The sequence below is a fragment of the Monodelphis domestica genome, chromosome 4, assembly GCF_027887165.1.
Source record: "Monodelphis domestica isolate mMonDom1 chromosome 4, mMonDom1.pri, whole genome shotgun sequence".
NCBI lineage: Eukaryota > Metazoa > Chordata > Mammalia > Didelphimorphia > Didelphidae > Monodelphis > Monodelphis domestica.
In genome coordinates, this window is record NC_077230.1 from 371,441,306 (window position 1) to 371,461,878 (window position 20,573).

Here is a 20,573-nt window from a genome sequence, read left to right on the forward strand (position 1 = left end):
ATTTCTTAACCTAAGTTGGAGGTAAGTTATTACAGATAAAAAAAAAACAAACTTTGATTTGAGAAGAGATATAAGAACCAAAGAATTAGAGAGTAGAAGCTAATTCTAAAAGGTGTATGTAGAAGCTAGAAAAAAGAAATTGAAGCGAAATACAGTGGGGAAAGAATCAAATAAAAGCACCTCCTTGGAGCTGAGATCAATTGACTAGAGAAAGATAGACTCTGCACTTGATGTGGGGAATTGTTCTTACTAGAGGAAAGATCTGATGCTGGGAGCTGATTGGAGAAAGTCAACTCCTCTGCTGTTTGAATAACTGATGGAGAAAGGTTGTCTTATTCTCTGGTGTCATCTATAGCTTGAGAAAAGAGAATCCCTCAGGAATTTGCCTAGATTTTTCTTTATTGCCCTCTATAGTATCTTATTTGTGCATAATTGTTTCCATGTTTCTTCCCCCAGTAGACTTCAAGTTCCTTCAGAGCAGAAACTGTCTTTTGCCTTTCTTCATATTCCCAGTTCTTAGCACAGTGCCTAGAACATAGAAGGCACTTAAAAATGCTTTTGACTTGATTTAATCTATAGCTAGGGTAAACTCATAGTACAAAGATCAGACTGGAATAGCTTTATAAAATTCAGGCTTAAGGAAACTTCTTTTCACTGAAAGAATAAAATGTTGCTTCAATATTTGGGCAAGGGACAAACCTGGGGAGCTTTGAAGATCACCGGTTTGACTATGCTCTTTTCCAAATGAGCCTATCATTGCTTAAGTAGTCTGAGAGCACCAAAAATGCATCTTTGTCCAGCAGAAGAGCAGAAAGACCCAGAAGAGGAGCAATCATGCACAGCAACTGGTAGATGACATAGACTGTTCCCTAAAGAGACTAAGGAATATACTGTTCCCTAAAGAGACTAAGGATATGAAAGCCTATAGTCTAGAGTTGTGAACTGACCAAGACATGTAAGTTTCCCTATTCATGTGCCTCACTAAGGCTTCTGCAAACTTGTGTCTTGTCTCTCCCACAAAAACTATTTGCATTCATGGAAGAGTATGATCCAGGTTTATGGGCAAACTTTCAAGTAATTCTGCAATTCGTGTCATCTTGTTAGTAAATGTCACATTTTTAAAGAGTTAATATTGTCTTCTAGAATGATTTGTTTCTATAGAGAACACACTGGTAAGAGCTTAGGAGCAAGAGTTTTGAGCAGTAGATCAGCCTTCCCCAACACTAGGACTGAAATTGAGGGAAAGCTCAGTCTCTCTGGCAAACCACTCTGATTTGCTAGTATGGGTACAGAAGAGGAGCAAGCCATTACTGAGCATAGGAAGAGAGACCCTAAAGAAAATAGGGGATCAGTGCCATCATCCCCACATTGGGCTACATATAAAATAAGAGAACTAAATTACCTGACCTCTAAGTCTCTTCTAGCTTGAAATTTAAGATGATATGAAATTTTCTGTCATCCAGTGAAGAGGCTTCCTGATTGAATGTGAATGAGATTGGGATGGTAAAATCAATCGTAGAGGAAAAAGCTTGAGCCAGAGCATTCAGGTGGAACAATTCCAATTCAGCAGGAATGGGGGAAGGAGAGAGATGAGCTAGGACATTCTCACCTGAAAACCACAAAGGAACAGAATCTGACCTATAGAGAACTAGCCCAGGCCATGCCAGTCAGTTCCTGCAGAACTGAAGCTTGATACAATGCTTTAAGGAAATTAAAGGGCCATCTGCTCTAAGTTGGTTCAGTTTTGTATTATGTACACTGATAATTTGCTTTCATGGATATTATCATTTCTTAATTTTCCTAATTCTTTTTCTCTTTTGTAAACAAAACTCAGAAAATGTTTGTGGAGTATATGGATAAAGGGAAGAGAAGAGAAAAGGCAATGAGTGCTGGACATGAACAACAGAGTGTTAGTGGCAAGAAGGAGGGGGAAGGTAATTAGGGATCAGTAGAGGCAGGTCTCTGAACTCAGTTTCTAGGAAAGTCAGGAAATGCAGAGTTTAGTAATCCATTTCAATTCTTGAGTTGAAAGGCCTGGAACCAACAGCAAAAATCCCCTGGATGAGCTACAAGGAGAAGCTAGAATCTCCAAGAAAGTGGTCTAAGATCACCCTGAACCCAAACCTGTATCTATCACCAAGAGAAGATATAGGAAAGGAATAAATTGAAGGAGTGAGGAGAAGTGAGATGAGGATGCAAAGGCCTGGGGACCAGGGCTTGAATAGCCCTTCCTTTCTTCACCATCCCTCTTCTTTCTCTCATACAGTGCCCAACTATATCATCCCAGAAAGGACCTGTCCTAGCCCATCTACCAGATCCAACCCAGTACGTCCCTCTGGCCTCCCTTTTCCATTGCTGAGAAAAATGTCAAAAACAACATAACAACTTACCACTCCTTGTGGCTGGCACACAGTCCTCCAGCTCCAGTTGTCTTTTCAGGCATCCTTTCAGCATCTGTGCTGTCACCTCCTGCTCCAGCTATGTCTCTGGCTTCTCCCCTGAGTAAGCTCTGGCTCTTCTGTCTTTGGCATGGCTTCCTTGTCTCTATTCGCAAAAACTCCTTTCTTGTTATTCTCCAGGAGGGTGTCAGGACATCTTGTCCTGGGTTTGGCCAGTAGCCAGCAGGACCAGATCCAGGATACCAGACTAAGAGGGATATGAAGGTGAAATGTGGGACAGATTTGTGTAAGCTGGAGGCAACTGGTCACCTTAGTCTACATTCATGGTAGAGAATTTAGACACAGGGAACCAAACCAGATCAGAGGCTTGAAGAAGAATTTGTTTATAGGGGGAATTCTCTAAGGACAGCTATCCCTCCAGAATCACCACACATCATTTATTTTGGACAAGAAAGGCTTTTCTCTCCTTTGTTTTCAAAGACACCAATGCAAAAACAAATGAGGGAAAAACTGTATCAACATTGATTTGTAAGGGCCCCACCATATACCAGGAGACTTTCCTACTTTAAAGTAGAGTATGTCCAAACTTCAGCTCAAGTTAAGACAAAAGCTAAAGAGCTCCTGACCTTATGGAGCTTCTATAGCAGTGGGGGAAACCAATATGTTCATAGTCAAACAAATGCAAAATATATACCCACTAAACACAAAGGAATTTGGGAGTTCAGGGTGGGGGTGCTGGGTATACTAACAAGTGAGAAGATCAACAAGGACCTGAATATAGTCTTTGCTAGGGGTACTAAAAAGGAAGGTAGGGGAGCCAAGAAGTGGAGGTGAAGAGGGAGAGTATCCTAGGGAAATCAGAGCAAAGTCTTGGAAGCAGGAGATGGGAATCTGTGCATGCTGAAGAGGAATCAGGACATCCTGGCAGAAACCTGGAGTTCATGATGGAGAGGAAGATATATGATCAGTCTGAAAAGAAAGATCAGAGGCTAAAAAAAGACAATAAAAAGAGTCCTTACTCTCACGGATCTTCTGTTCTGTTAAGAATTTTTTATTAGAGGGGCAGCTGGGTGGCTCAGTATATTGAGAGCCAGGCCTAGAGATGGGAGGTCCTGGGTTCAAATCTGACCTCAGACACTTCCCAGCTGTGTGACCCTGAACAGGTCACTTGACCCTCATTGCCTAGCCCTTACCATTCTTCTAGAACCAATATACAGTATTGATTCTAAGACAGAAGGTAAAGGTTTTTAATTTAAATTTTTTTTCTATTAGGCCTTCATAGGAGCAAATTAGAACTGGCCATACAATCAAGAACTCTTCCATATGGGGTTCCCCCTTACTCGCATCCAGTACTATTTCTAGCCCATGATCCAAATGATGCTCCATTCCTTGGCTTGATCCCAACAGAAGCCAATGGGCTCCATTGTGTTCAATATATGGAGGCTTTCCCCCTAAGCCAATATAATCACTGTGTAAGGAATTGAGAGTGAGCTGGAAAGGATCAGAGCAAATTATCACCACTTGTCTACAAACCCTCAAGTGTAGGAGAATAAGAAGAGATCCTGGAGATGGTCTTATAGGACTCTTTTGGGGCTAGGACACTCTAGAGAGGCATCATACTTGTGAGGCAAGAATGCTGGACTTGGAGTCAGGAAAACCAGAGTTCAAATGTCATCTCTGATACTTAACTGTATGACTGAGCAAATCACTTGATCTCTTTGATCCTCGATCTCCTCATCTATAAAACTGAAATCATAATACCAGATGTACCTACTTCATAGACTACTTAGCAGTTTGAAAACAGGAGCAGAGAAATTAGATGAAGCAGAGAAATTAGAAGGCTGAAGATTAGCTGATTGGGAAAGTTTAGGGATAAGGGCAAATGATTAGTGAATCATTTAAGTTGTAGGCCATGAGAACAAGCCTGGGTACAGAAGAAGCCAAATGGGGGAGTACATTGAGAGAGTAGAAGAGATCAAGGGACAAGAAAGACACAAGTGAGGATATAGGAAGGTACAACTATATTCCATATTATCTTGTTTTCTAATTGTTTTGTGTATGCTAGATTTGTATCCTTCTGAAGTAGTCCTGTGGTATATCTGTAACACCCTGCATACCACTCTATATAATAGTAAACTCATAGGTCCTAAAAATTAGGGCTATTTCAACGAGTAATGACCTGCCCTTGTTCCCTATTTCCTGAAGTAGTAAGCTCCCCATTACTGAAGATCTTAAAAAATAGGTTGATATTATGGAGAAGATTCCCATTCAGGTATGGTTCATACTAGATGGCCCCTGATGCCCTTTTAGATTCTTTATTCATTATAATCACCCACCTCTAATCATTAATTAGAGGATGAAGGAACAGGATAATTTAGGAAATCTTCTTTGGCATCACTTCTAATTCCCTAACCTAGCCCACATGTCCAATTTTTAAAGGACCAATGGCTTTCAAACTTTCTGCACTGGTAGAACCCTTAAAGTCAACCACATATCCATGATACCTGAGAATAAACAATGTTTACAATGATTTCTAATGCTTACTCTAGAGATACACAAACCCCACAAGGTCAATATCCTACAAGTCTGTTTTCATATTCAGAGAGAAGGAGATTCCTAGCTTCAGAGTCAAGAAGACTCACCTCTGACATATACAGTTTAAGTGAGCCTAGGCAAGGCACTGAAGCTTTCAGGATACCCAGACAATTCTCAAACCTGTGAATTGCAGAACTGATGTGTTGAAGTCAAGGTTTCCTCATCATAAATTTGCTAAATCAAAGGAAATCAAAGGTCCAGTTAAAAAATGCCAATATCACTTCTATTCTGCATCTAACAATCTAACTAAACTTTTACTCAGTGAGAAGGTTGTGATCCCATGTAACCGATACGTGTTTCAGACTTAGAAATAATAGTGGATGTGAGAACTCACTCTGTGAGATGCTTCATGACAATTTCAACTCTCCTCTTTATTTGTGTAAGTTTGGATTGGAAGAGGGAAAAGGGAGGAGGTTGCTGGTTTCTGTTCATCACAGTTTCTTAAAAAACCTGACATCTCTGATTGGCGGACAAGCACACACAACATACATGTTCTCTCTGCTTTTCCTGTCACTTGCCATTCAACTGCTCTCCATATTACATGTGGCTGTCAGAAAGCAAAGCACCATTCTTGGTGGAGGGAGCCTTTTGCAATATCTTATTCCAAATATAACTCTCACATTAGCAAGTCCCAAGTCAAGTTGGTTTGACAGTCCACTGCTTGGAGCTCTGACCATGTTTTATCCAAGAAGAGTTGTGGTATGTGGAGAGGAAAGAGGACATTTAATCTGTGATGGAGTTGAATTATGTCAAGGTTTTGATGGAGTTCTGATTTCATTCACATGGGTATTGCCCCTAATAATGTGATGATACAAGTCCAAATTTTGCCCATATACACTAATATATTTATTGATAAGTCTTCCATGTCTCTGTTCTCAAAAACTCCTTTCTTATTATTCTTCAGGAGTGGGTCAGGACATATTGTCCTGGGTTTGGCCAATAACCAGCAGATCCAGGATACCAGACTAAGGGATATGAAGGTGAAATTTGGGATACATTTGTCCCACATTTTTTAACCTTTACTTTCTGTCTTGGTATTGATTTTAAAATAAGAGCAACAAGGGCTAAGTAATCAGGGTTAAATGACTTGCCCAGGGTCACACAGCCAGAAACTTTCTGAAGCCATACTTAAGCAAGTTCTCCCAACTCCAGGTCTGGCACTTTATCCACCATGTCACCTAGTTCCACCCCCACTCTTTTTTGTTTTAAGAGAATTGATTATTAAATATTTGCCTGCATATCCCTGCATGGATGAAATGTAGGAATTGCTTAAAATACAAAAATCATTGTATCAGGCTTGTAGACTGGGTTAGGGAATTAGTAGTTATGTCAAAGAAGAATTCCTAAATTATTCTGTACTCTCAACCTCTAATTAATAAACCTAACTAGGTGATTATAGTGAATAAGAAATCCAAAGGGACCTCTAGAACTATCTAGTCCAATCCACACCTGAATGGGAATCTCCTCTACAATCTTGCCTGAGGCTCATGGCTATATGAAGACAGACAGCAGGCTGGATTTGGCCCTCAGGCCACAGCTTGCCAACCCCCTGATATAATGAAACATTATTGCACTGTACAAAACAATTGATACAATAAACAAAGAAAAAGGATGGGAAGACACATGAACTGGAATAATGTGAGGCAAGTAGAACCAGGGTGGGCTGCCTGGGGAGGAAATGAGCTCTCTGTCACTAAAGGTCTTCAAAGGGATGTTGTATGGTTATGTGTAAAGAGGATTCTTATTTCAGAATAGGCTTAGGCTAGACCACTGAGGTTCTTTTCAACTCAAAAACTTCATGATTCTGTGAACAAGACTTTTGCCTCTATGCTTATTTCCCTACGTAGAGTTCTCTTAATCTTTCAAAATGCTGCTTTAATCCATCACTCAATGGTTGTGCCATCAGAATAAAATTTAAAGTGGACAAAATATGAACTGGCAGGGGGCAGCTGGGTGGCTCAGTGGATTGAGAGTTAGGCCTAGAGATGGGAGGTCCTAGGTTCAAATCTGGCCCCATTGCCTAGCTCTTACCACTCTTCTGCCTTGGATCCAATACATAGTATTGACTCCAAGACAGAAGGTAAGGATTTTTTAAAAATAAAAAAAATATGAACTGGCAGTTCTCAAATGAAGTAATTTAAATTATCTATAGTCATAGGAGGAAATGCTCCAAATCACTATTGATTAGAGAAATGCAAATTAAAACAACTCTGAGATACCACCTCATTCATGACTATCAGAATGGCTAATATGACCAAAAATGAAAATGACAAATGTTGGAGGGGAGGTGGGAAAATTGGGACCCCAAATTGGGACAACCAAGAGTGGTTGGTCCAACTGTGAACTGATACAACCATTCTGGAGAGCAATATGGAACCATGCCAAAAGGACCTTAAAACTATACATATCCTTTTTTCCAGCAATACCATTACTGCTCTATATTCCAAAGAGATCAGGGATAAGAGGAAAGAATCCCCTTGTACAAAAATATTTTTAGAAACTCTTTTTGTAGTGGCAAAAAAATTAGAAACTCAGAGGGTTATCCATCAATTGGTGAACAGACAAACAAGTTGTGGAATATGGTTGCAATGGAAAATTCTTGCACCAGAAGTAATAATTAATGAATAGGGCACATTCAGAAAAACCTAGAAAGACATATAAACTGATGCAAAATGAAGTTAGCAGAACCAAGAAAATACTAACAGAAATATTGTACAGTCTACTGTGAAGGACCAAACTATTATCAGCAAAACAAGGTTTCAAGATAACACCAAGGGACTTATGATAAAAAAAAAGTTCTCCACAAAGAAGGAACTTTTAATATCTAACTACACATCAAACCATGTCACCTTTCACTTTATTTCTTTCATAAGTTTTTCATTGTATATGTGATGTATCTTCAGTCATGACATGGCAAATGTGGAGACATTTATTGCATAAAAGCACTGGTATAATACCGGAGGAGGGGAGAGCATCTGAATAGCAAAATGTCAGAAAACAATGGTCAAAAATTGTTTCTACATGTAACTGGAAAATGAAATTCAATTAAAAAAGAATAACATTTAATATTTTCCATCAGCCCATATTGTTATCATCATTTTTACTCGTGAAATCTTCCCTTATTGAGCTATATACAACCTGAAAAGAAGGTAAGAATGAGAGTAGCTGACATGTATATATATATGTATATATAAATATATATGCATATATAAAATCACTTTAAGAGTTATAGAAGACTTCATACCAACTCCATGTTGCAGAGACCATAGGACTACAGATATTATCTCCATTTACAGATGAGGAAACTAAAGCTCTTGCATTGAGAAGCTTATTCATGATCACATAGCTATGTCTGACTCTGGCCCAGTTCCCAATCTTTTGGACTTCAAAAACACATCTCTCCTGCTATCTCATCCTGAAACTTCCATCAGCTTGTGCGATCATCCAACCATTCCTGTAGCCTGCTCACTGTGGAACTTCCCTCTGCAAGGCTTGTCCCACTCTTCACATGGGTGAGGTCCTCCTTCATTTTTGTGAAGACACACAGCCAGCTTGCCTTCATTCTTTACCCAGCCTTGTTCTTGTCTTTCCCCACTTCAAAACCATGCCTCCATGCTGGGTTCTTTCTTCTCACCCTCATCTCACATGCCATTCCCCAGGTGTGATAGCTTTCCCCATTAGTATAAAAGCTCCTGAGGCAACTAGGTGGCTCAATGGATAGAGTCAGGCCTGGAGATGGGAGGTCCTGGGTTCAAATTTGACCTCAAATACTTCCTAGCTATGTGACTATGAACAAGTCACTTAACCAAACAAGCCCTTACCACTCTTCTACTTTGGAATCAACACTTAGTATCAATTCTAGGCCAAAAGGTAGGTAGTGTTGTTGTTTTTTGCTTGTATTTGTATCTCCGGGGCTTAGCACAGTGCCTGGCACATATGAAGTATTTCATAAATGTCTGTTTCCTTCCTTCCTCTAAGTTATCTACTTATCCACTACACTGTCCTGCCCTGGGTCTCAGGGTCTGCTCTGAGCTAAATAACAAGGGATAGAGCTAAAACCCCAGAGGGCGAAGAAGAAATTAAAAGACTTGGAATTCTAATAGCTTAGAAGAGTAGATCATAAACATTTTTTGGTCAGATGAGCAGTCTGGGGGGAAGTGTTCATTTGCAGAGAGGAGAGGAAGCAGGAAGGTGAGAAAAAGGGGACAAACAATGCCTGAACTCCATTGCTGACTCCATCTAATCAGGTGATCATTAACTAGGTCCTGAGGGTCAAATCCAGCCAGATGCCTATAATATCAAGGTCAAGTAGTGGTCATGCTCTCTTGGGGTCAGAGCAAGGAGCAGCTGGTAAAAATTGAGGGCTGGTGAAAACTGAGCCACAACTAGTTTCTTCACAGTATTTTTCCAAGATGACTCTGAAGGGGCAAAGGGAAAGTCTTGGTAAATGACCTTCTGCTCAGCCTGCACTGGATTTGATGATTCAGCTTCAGCCTGAACTTGTTTCATACTCCAGGTTGGCCCTCTTAACATTTCCTTCCAGCACTACTTTGTACCATAAGTTGTTAAGGCATGCGGAGGGGATCCAAGAGGTGACCACTGACCTCTTCAGTTCCATCGAGGGAGGGTGGGGAATTTATCCAGACAAGAATAATCCCCATTCTCCAGGCAGAAACTCCCTTCCTGCTGCACTTCACTACTCTAGGGCCTTAGTAAAAGCATAAATAAGCCCATGACACCACCAAGTTTTGGCTTCCAGTAACCCCCCAGGGAGCACATGGTATGCATGGAGCCCATGTGGAATGCAAGGGGTTGCAAGAGGAAAGTTATTTCAGGTTTAGCTAAGATATAATTTATTTTTCTGCCTGATCATTACTGCTGCTGACTCTATAAATAACTACCTAGGGAGTCTGCTTTTTTGCTCCCAAATCCTCAGAAAGCACTGCCAGGTTCTATGTGGTTTCAAGCCTGCCAAGCACACAGCACAGTGCTTTTCTATCCCACTCTTCAGGGAATCCTTTGGGAGCACATGCCAAAGGACATTGAGTTCTGTCCAATTCACTCCTTCAGCACCCAGGTTCAATTCATCACTGTCCAGGCAGGGGCCAGTTGTTTCAATAAGTATTTATTAAACACCTACTGTATATAAAGTACTCTGCTAGGGATACAAAGACAGAAGTGATATGGTCCCTGTCCTTTAGGAGCTTACATGAGGATGGGGGTACGTATCCTTATATACTATACACAGGTAAATACCAAGTAAGCATTCATAATGACAACAGTAATAATAACCCACATTCATGAGGGTTGTCAGACATTTTACCTAGATTACCTGGTCTGCACCTTCGAACAACCCTGTAAGATCAGTGTTATTTTTATCATCCAGATGAGGACACTGAGGCTCAGAGGGGTTAAGTATTTTTGCCAGGCTCACATAGCTACTAAGTGTATGAGGTGGCATTCAAATCCAGGTCTTCCTGATTTCCAAACAGTGGTATTACCCACTCCATCGCACTGCCTATAATATTTAAAGGACTTTTCAATAGAGGGAGAGTGTTAACACCTAGGAAGGGGAATCAGGAAAGACTTTGTGTAGGAGGGGGTATCAGAGCTGGGCCCAGAAAGAAATCAATGGCAGAGGTGAAGAGGGAGCGCATTCCAGACCCAGGAGTCAAGTTGGGCAAAAGCCTATTATGTCCAGGGATGAGCTACCAGGCTAATTTGACTAAACCAAGGAAGGAGTATCTTCTCCATTACAGAACTTACTTATATATTCATCCAACTGGCTTCCCTCTATTACTGTCTCCCAGCTCAAGAGGTGGCCTTTTCTGTTTCAATACAATTACATCACCCCATCTGCAGTGGATAGAGACAATCTAGTTAGTAATTATTCATGGAAGACATTCATCAATGAGACCTCTAGGGATGAAATCTTGGGGGAAGGGGAGAGGATGAAATACAAAGTTCCTGGCAGGAGGAATAATGAGTAGAATGGAATTGACAAAGAGGATTTCAATATAAAGAAAACGTCCTGATGATCTGAGCTGTTCAAAGCTGAGCCAGCTACTTCTGTTCCTCACACATAGCACTACTCCACCATCCTCCTTCTATAATATGTCTCTTTATGTCCTCCTCATCTGTCTCATCCTTCAGGGCCCAGTTCAGATGTTGCATACTACTCAAGGAGCACCTCTTCTCTCAGTTGCTAGAGCTGACTTTTTCAGTTTTGTGTTTTTATGTCTCTCCTCTAGTATTTATGAAACATTTGGCATGTGCTAGAGCCTGTACTAAGTACCAGAAATATAAAGAAATGGGGTAGGGGCTGGGGGAATCAGTCCCTGCTCTCAAAGTGCTAAGTATCCAATAGGGATATATAACATGCACACAGTGGCAAACAAGATAAAGACAGGATAAATGGAGCCAGGCTCAATGGGGATGGAACTAGAGTATAGGAGAACTGTGAGAGACTTCTTTTGAGATTTTAGCTGAGACTAGAATAAAGAAAGCTAGAGACACCAGGTGGTAAGGATGAGAAAGGAGAGAATTACAGGTTGTAGGGGAGATAGGGGGAGGTACCAAATAAATATGCCCCAACTTGGAAGTAGGAGTTTCTTGTTCAAGGAATAGTAAGTAAGGAGGCCGTCACTGGATCACAGAATACATGGAGAGAACTAAAGGATAAGAAGACTGGCAAAACACAGCTAGGGAACACAGTGGAAGAGCACCAGTTCTGGAATCAGGAGGACCTGGGTTCAAATTTGACTTTATACACTTCCTAGGTATGTGACCTTGGACAAGTCACTTACTCCCAATCATCTAGCCCTTACCACCCTTCTGCCATTCTAAGACAAAAGGTAAGGATTTAAAAAAAAAAAAACATTGCAAAAGTAGGAAAGGGTCAGGTATTGAAGAATTTTAACAGTCAAATAGAGGATTTTATTTTATTCTAGAAGTAATAGGAAGTCACAGGGATTGCTTAAATGTGAGGTGGAGCTTTAGGAGGATCTGTTTGATAGCTGAGTGTTAGATGGATTGAAGTGAGAAGAGACTTGAAGCTGAGAGGAGGGACTGTCAGTAGTATATGTTAGTCCTTCCCATGCCAATCCAACTAATACTACAGAACATAAGCTCCTTGAGAGAGGAGACTGATTTGTTTTTAACTTGTCTTCTGAACACCCAGTATGCTGCCTAACACAGAACTAGTCACTGAGAAATACTTGCTTAATGTACTAAATCACTGGTAGCAAGGTGAGTCTTAAAGTGTGAGATTAGAGTTGGCAATGATAAGGACACACAACATAAGGGCTAAGAGTAAAGTACTAAAAAAATCGTGGTTGCCTGATGAAGCCATAAATAAAACTCTGCAGAGCCCATTTTTTCATTTTGACTTCTGCAAAAGATGAAGATTGAATTACTTAGCTCTCTAAACCAGTATCACAATTTCTCAAGTTTACCTTGCCGAAATTTTGATGCCCTACAGAGGTAACTGTTGTCTTTCAATGCTCCAACCCCTCTGTTCACTCCAACCCCCAATCAGACCACATACTAAGAAATATAGAGGCAACCTAGGTAGCACAGTGGATAAAGCATCGTCTGGAATCAAGAGGACTCAGGTTCAGATATGGCCCTAGGCACTTCTTAGCTGTGTGACCCTGGACAAGTCACTTGTCACTCATTGCCTACCCTTGCCATTCTTCTGTCTTGGAATTGCTACTAATAGGTAAGAGTTGTGGTTGATTTTTGTTTTTGTTTTGTTTTTGTTTTTTGTTAAGAAGTATGCTTAGTTTTGGGTACTACATTTTAGGAAGAACATTAATAAGATAGAGAAGATGAGGAACTAGTTAATACTAGCTCATGAGAGCCTATTGTTAAGTTTTCAGTGTCAGCATTTTCGACTCAGAAATCAGCAAATGTTACAGATCCTGGTTCCACTCATTGTTTTGTTGATTTCTAAACTTAAGAAAGTGATGGTAAATGCAGATTAAACTTAAAAATCCAGACATATATATCTTGCTGTCCCTGAGAAACAATTGTTAAACATTTTCTATCAAACTCCTGGAGCATGCCCAAAGAAATGTGCCCAGGATGGTAAAGGACACAGAGCTCATGTCATAAGAGGATCCATTCAAGGGAACTGGTGGGATCTTAATAGCTCCCATCAAATATTTGAAGATTTCTCACGTGGAAAAGGGATTGGTTTTATTCTGCTTGGCCCCAGTGGGCAGAACTAGTAACAGATAAAAATAGCTAAGAGGTCAATGTAAGGGGAAAATATATTAACATTCAGACAACTGCAAAGTGAAGTGGTCTCTCTCAGGATAGGCTGAGGTCCCCCTTACTAGAGATCTTTATAGAATGGGCCAGGATGGTGTAGAGGGGAGTTTTGTCCAGGGATGGGTTGGATTGGAAGGCCATTCTTTCTCAGATTCTCTGATGATATGACAACAGATTCTTCTAACATGAAAATTTCATTCTGATCCCAAAGTTCCCAGAGTTAAGTGGATATTCCCATTTATTTTGAGACCTTTGTTCACAACACCAGTTCACTCTGGATCCAACTCTATTCTCCTCTAGCTAAAGAATATGGCCTCTTCCAGAGAGCAGTGATGGCATTCAAATGACCAGAGCTAAAAACTGCATAGTGGCTTTCTCCTGAATAAATCAAACACCTTAGCTCAGGTTCAGTGATTTCCACTGGGTTTGTAGGATGCAGATTCCTGAATCCAGACTTGTCAAATTCCTGCTCTCTGGGAAATAAGGCATTCTTGGATTTGGAATCTGTTTGAATGTGTCCAGCTCCTAGCTGAAAGCATTGCTCATTATGCTTCCAACGCAGAGTCTACAATTTCACTGACAGCTGGGTTTTTTTTCCCTCCTTTTTCCTAAAGCCTCCCTCATTTAAGCTGTCACATAGAGAGACATGTGGGGCATGGCCCCCAAGATCTAGCAGGCTGTATACCAATTATCCTAAAGCACAAGTCAGCCAAGTGCTCACCCTAACTTCTGAAATTACTCCTTGAAAGGAAGGGGTCAAAGACAGAGGTGAGCAGGAAGGCTAGTGTTCCAGTGGGTGTAACACACACACACACACACACACACACACACACACACACATGCCTCTTTGGCAAGCTAAGAAAAGCAATCACAGGTAAGGGGGGAAAGCATATTCTGTCAGAAAGAGAGGAGGTGGAAGAAGAGGAAAAATTCTGCAAGAGAAAAGAAGAGGAAGAAAAGGAAGAACTAGACTAGGATTTCTGGCAACAATAGTGCCAATCTCAGTTTAAGAAGAGGCTGCCCAGACAGTCAAATCAACAAGCATTTATTAATTGCCTGTTGTGTGCCAGGCACTATACTAAGCACTGGTGATACCAATCAAGGTCAAAGATAGTTGGAGACTACAGTTCAATGGGGGAGACAGCTTTGCCCATACAGAATAAATGCAGATAGAGAACCAATTAGAGATAGTCTAGGAGGGAGGACACTAGAACTAAGAGGGATCATAAAAGGCTTCTTGTAGAAGTTAGCATTTGATTTGGGACTTGAGGAAAGCCAGAAGGTAGAGTTAAGGAAGGAGAGATGTCCAGGCATGATGCATAGCTGAGAAAGAGAAAGTCTTATGGGGGTAAAAAAAGCAAGGAGACCAGTGTCACTGAATTAAAGAGAACATGGGGGCATCTAGGTGGCATAGTAGACAGATTGCTTCATGAATTTGCATGTCATCCTTGTGCAGGGGCCATGCTAATCTTCTCTGTATCATTCCAATTTTTGTATATGTGCTGCTGAAGCAAGCACAGTAGACAGAGCACCAGGTCTGGAGTCTGGAAGATCTGGGTTCAAATTTGGCCTCAGATGCTTCCAAGTTATGAGACCCAGAGCAAATCACTTGACCCTAATTACTTAGCTCTTGCTGATCTCTCTTAGAAGGGGTAGATAGGTAGCTCAGTGAATATAGCACCAGGCTTGGTATTAGGACATCCTAGATTCAAATTGGGCCTCAGACACTCCCTAGCTGTGTGGTCCTGGACAACTCAGATAACCCCATTCATCTAGCCCTTACTGCTCTTCAACCTTGGACCTGATACTTGGTTTCTATTCTAAGAAGGTAGAGTTTTCTGTTTTTTTTTTATTTTAAAGGATTGATACTAGGTCAGAAGTAAGGATTTTAAAAAAGGAGTACATGGAAGGCAGCAAGATATAAGATTAGAAAGGCAGGGAGCAGTCAGGCTTTAAAGGACTTAAATGCCGGATGGTTTTCTATTTGATCCTAGAGCTGAAGAGGAGCCACTAGAGCAGATTGAGGGGGGAAGGGGCATGACTTGGTCAGATCCATACTTTTAAAAGATCACTTTGACAGGAGACCCCTGGGGTCATCATGCCAAGGACTCTAGCAAGGAGTGGGCAACCCTTCCTAACTCTTTTCAGATGATCTTAATGTATATTCAGGCCCTCCACATGTCTCTGAAAGAGCTGACATTCCTCACCACCACCCCCAAACATGCACACACAAACCCCATTGCCCTCAGTTACTAAATCTGTCAATTATATGATTCCTGGGCTCTTATGGAAACTGTGTACCAGAGTATGTAAACATAGGCCTTGTATTTATTCACTCCCAAGTACTTACAAAGTGTCTGTATCTCTCTAGTATAACACCTAAGGGACATTGAAAGGGAATACAAGGTGCCTACAGTCACTGGCCCAAGAATTTTACAATTTAGTTGAAGGTTCAGACGAAATGAGTGACAGTAAAAGCAATACTAAATTGTGTTCTGGGCAAGGGGAGGGGAAATGGTCCTGGGTCCCAATCCCAATCCTGCTTTTATCTATGAGTATGAGCGAGTAACTTCTGTTCCGTGAGCCTCAGTTTCTTCATTGTGTAAAATGAGGGAATTTAATTCAATGCTGTTTAGCTCCCATGATCCAAATCTAGTGTCTTTGGTCCTGACTCTTATGAAACTATTAACCCCATGAGGTTGCCCAGGGGCTATACTATTATTCCCAATGGTTGTTTGGAACTCAGAATGAATTTTCCTACAGAAACACCTTCCCATGTGGAGGCTTTTCCCAGGCCAGCAACCTGTTTACCCCAGAATTTTGCTGGAGCACAGTGTGGTGGTAATAGTAACCATAATGTCTAACAATGTTTCATTCACTAATTTGTAGTAATAGTATAAAAGGTAACTATAATATTTAACAATGTTTCTTATTCATTTGTGAAACATTTTGAAGTGTCTACCACAAAGTTGAAAGCAATCCAGGGTAATACTAATTCCTTCCTTTTCTAGAGTTCTTTGGGGTTTAAAGCAAGCTTTCCTAAAAACCTTCTGGCCAGGTGGGAAAGTGGAAGCATTATTCCCATTTTCCCAGAGTGGTTAAGTGACTTGCTCATTGTCAAATAGCTACTAAGGGGGGCAGCATGAGCAAAGGAAAGGAGGCCAAACTGTAAGTCATATTCAGGTAGCACAATGAAGTCCAATGTACCATGGCCCAGAGTGACATGATACAGGCCTAGAAACTTGGGCTGGTACCGTTTCCTGGGGGGATGTTGAATTCCGGGCAAAGGGTTTTCAACATGAGGCCACTGAAGGTTTTTTGTTTTGTTTTGCTCTATTTTGAGCACATTTTGGCATGACCAAATCTGTCCTTTTTTTTCCCCTGGGAAAATGCACTTAATTTGAGGCCCAATCTCCCCAGCTGGAGGACTTCTCCCAGGCTTCAACCTTCTAGGCAAGGGGGAATGAGGTCTCTTTCAATTCCAGGCTATAAAGGGAAGCTCCCATACCCGTAGTAGGACCCCAGCAGGAGGGGGCAGCAACAAGCCAGGATGGAGGTACCTATGTAGAAAGGCCAGGAAAAGGAGGAGGTGGCATGAGAGGGAAGGGGCAGGACAGCTTACTTTGCCTGCAGAGGAAAAGCCTATTTGAATGTCCTAAAGAGTCTGACTAATCATAACAATGGAGAACAGAGAGGGGTCTGTCAACTTCATCTTTCAAGTTCTAAAACCTCTCAAAGGAAGATACTTTCTTTCTCCAGCTGAGGGACCTTTAAAATCATTAGCCTGTCTTCTTATCCTCGGTGCTGGCACACAGTAAGTGCTTAATGGACATTTGTTAATTAGTTGATTGCTCATCTAACCCCCTCAATTTATAGGTATGGAGAGTGAGCCCTAGGGAGGTTAAAATAAAAATCAAATGATCTCTTTCTATCTCTGTATTGATATTTAACCTATGTCTGGAATCCAGACCAATTAGTGGCTAAAACAAGTTTGGCCTTCCATTTGGCAGGTAACCATCACATGGGAATGACAGCAGGATATTAAAGGGTTCTTGATGCTGATAAACAGAATCTCAGAGATCTTAGAGGTCAGCTGATCCAACTCATTTCTGAGGAGGTATCCTCCCTCCAACATCATGCAAAAATGGCAACAATAATAATAAAAGTTATATAGTATTTAAATATTTGTAAAACACATGATATACATTATTTCATTTGATCCCCACTATAAACCTGGGACAGCTATTATTATCCCCATTTTCTAGATTAGGAAACTGAGGCTGAAAAAAATGAAATGACTACCAGGATTACACAGTTAATAAGTGGCTGGGGTAGGATCTGAACTCAGATCTTGATTGCAAGTCCAGTGTTCTATCCACCATATGCTGTCTAGCTTCCTGTAAGAAACCATAAACCAGAATATGTTAAAAAAAATGTATCCAACCTCTGGTTCAAGATCCCCAGTGACAGGGAATTCACTGACTCCTCTAAGGCAGGCTTCAGCCATCTCACTTGTCAGGAAGCTCTGCCCTTTTGCCATTCTCATTCATTGTTCCTGGCTCTGCTCTCTGAGGCTAAGCTGAACATGTCTAATCCCTCTTCCATAACACTGAAGGCAGGTGACAAGTCTGTGACTAGCTTTCCCTGATACCTGTCAGAAGCTCCTCTTCTTCAGGAGATTTCATGATACCATGACAACATCCTGTTCTTGAAAATCCATTACACACCTCTTCCTTCCTTTGTCAGAACCGACAGGCCTGAGTGGGACAAGCCTTTCCCTATAGTCACCCTTCCCTATAGTCACCCTGACAGCTGCCCCCCTACTACACAGTTGGGAGGTAATGGCTAGCCTACAGCTGCCCCCCAAAATGACCCTCTCCCCCTCAACAAAGAAATATAAGGGCCAGCTAAAGCAGGCAGCATGGCAGACCTCTCTCTCTCTCTCTCTCTCTCTCTCTCTCTCTCTCTCTCTCTCTCTCTCTCTCTCTCTCTCTCTCTCTCTCTCTCTCTCTCTCTCTCTCTCCCCCCCTCCTCACACACCAGAGCTGACTGCCTGACTTCGACCCATTAACCAGCATTCAGATAAGCAAAGCCCCTTCAAATAGCTACTTCATCTGAGTTGCCAGAGAAGCTGGATGAAGATTAATGAGAGTATTATTCTTCTTGCCAGTTTTAAGTCCTGGGATAATTAAGCAGATAGAAAGCAGGGGTTTGCCAAGGGTTTAGAAACTTCCCCTTATCCCCCCTGGAAGTCCATCAGGCATAAATTCAGCACTTTTCTGAACTCCTCCACTGTTTTGAAAAACCTTTCAAAAGCCCCAATTCCTTGGGAAGGAGAGCGCTCCTGAAACTACAGCCTTTACTGCCTTCCTTGCCCTCAGACCATCCTTTCTGGTCTCATCTCTGTCCAAGTCATGTAAAGAGCCAAGGCGAGGCAATTTAGCACCAGTCTGGCAATCTCCAGTACCTCACTATCTTGCCCTTAACCTCTCTCTCCCCTGCCCCCTACCTCCCATCTCTCTGGCTCTGGCTCTCTCTCCTCTTTCTCCTTCTCTCTTCTACACTACTATAGAGGGCAATGCTATCTTCCCAGCCAGTAGGTTCAAAGCTGAAGAGTCATCCTGGATTCTTCACTCTCTCTTGCCTCCCTCTTCCCATATCTAATCTATTACTAAGACCTCTCTTCCAGCACTGCCATCACTCTAGTGTAGGCCCTCATCATATCATCCGTGGATTATTGCAACAGTCTGTTAGTGGGTCTGTCTGCCTCAAGTCTCCACTACAGTCCTTCCTCCATTCAACTGTCAAAGAGATCTTGCTAAAGCCCAGGCCTGACTACCCCCCTTCCCACCAACCCCCCCCCAAATAAACTCCAGTGGCTGCTTATAACTTCTAGGATCCAAAAATTTTGGCACTCAAAGCCCTTCATAAGCTAGCACCCTCCTGTCGTTCTGGTCTTCTTATACCTTCCTTATTGATATATATATTCCTTGCTCCAGTGGCACTGGCCTTCTTGGTGTTCCAAGAACAAGACACTCCCCACCTTTCAACTCTGGGCAATTTGACTCACAGTCCCCCATGCCTACAACACTCTCCCTCCTCAGCTGGACCTGTCAAGCTTCTTGGTGTCTTTTAAGTCTGAACTGGATCCTCCCTTTCTATAGAAAGCCTCGTCCAACTCCCCCAGGAGACTGGGAGCACCTTGAGAGCAGGGACAGTCCTTTGTCTCTTTTTGTATCCACAGAGTGTCTGACACATAGTAGGTCCTTGACAAATGTTTATTGACTGATTGACAATAGAGGTAAGTGGACAAAACACCAGTATCAGCTCAGGTGGAGGACAAGCCAATCTTGCCTGGGAGCCTGATAGTCTAAGTCTAAGTCTTTACTTTGACAGGAGACCTTGAATAATTCCTTTCCTTCCCTGATATCTGTTTCCTCATCTGGAAAATGAGGGTGATGGCATTTGTACTTCTTTCCTCACAGGGATCCTGGGAGGAAAATGCTTTGTAAAGTGTTAAGACTTATAGATATAGGAGTTGTCATTATCATCATCATCATCTAGCATTGACAACAAAATGACACTTGAAGCTGTTACCCACAAAAAATAGAATCTGACAAGTATGGCTCATGAGTTTAGAGGGGAAAGGACCTAGGAGGCCATTAAGGCTAACCCTTCTCATTTTACAAATGAAGAAACTGAAGCCTGGAGATGTTCATCATCTTGCCACAGATCACAGAGGTATCAAGTGACAGAACTTGGATTTGGACCCAGATCCTTGTACTCCAAATCCACACTGATTTGCGAAACTCCCAAAGAGTAAATGTTATATCTTGATGCAAATCAATATTTACACTAAGATGTACAACTCTGAGTACTGGAAAGTTACATTGAACTTGGAGAGTATAGTGACTTGCCCAAGGTCACATAGCCTGAATATGTTAGGGGCAAGACTGGTATCTAATGTCTCTGATTCTCTAGCAAGCTATATAGTCTCTCTATGGTTTAGGGTATAATCACATAGAATACTAATCTAAGAAGTTGATGTCTTAACAGTAGTATTCATTAATAAGCCAGCAAGACTTGGTGACTATCTGATGAAGTTGAATCTTATAATAAAAATCAGATTTAATCTAGACCCATACCCTTTCAACCTAATGCAGGATAACTTTTGGAGTTCTCTGCTAATAATAACAATAGCTTACATTTATATAGAATTTTTAAGGCTTGCAGATAAGGAAAACAGAGGACCATAAATAGGAGAGCATTTGATCAAAGTCCCACAGGTAGTAAGTATTAGAATTA

The 20,573-nt window shown here is 41.5% G+C and overlaps 1 protein-coding gene and 1 non-coding gene across 2 annotated transcripts in view; both read right to left on the minus strand.

Annotated features, from left to right (window-relative positions):
• Positions 1-20,573, minus strand: part of HIVEP3 (HIVEP zinc finger 3) — a 651,964-nt gene that overhangs the window by 402,234 nt on the left and 229,157 nt on the right. The window lies entirely within an intron of this gene.
• On the minus strand, positions 14,680-14,786 carry LOC130454094 (U6 spliceosomal RNA). The gene has a single exon (XR_008911778.1). It is a non-coding gene; the product is annotated as a U6 spliceosomal RNA (small nuclear RNA).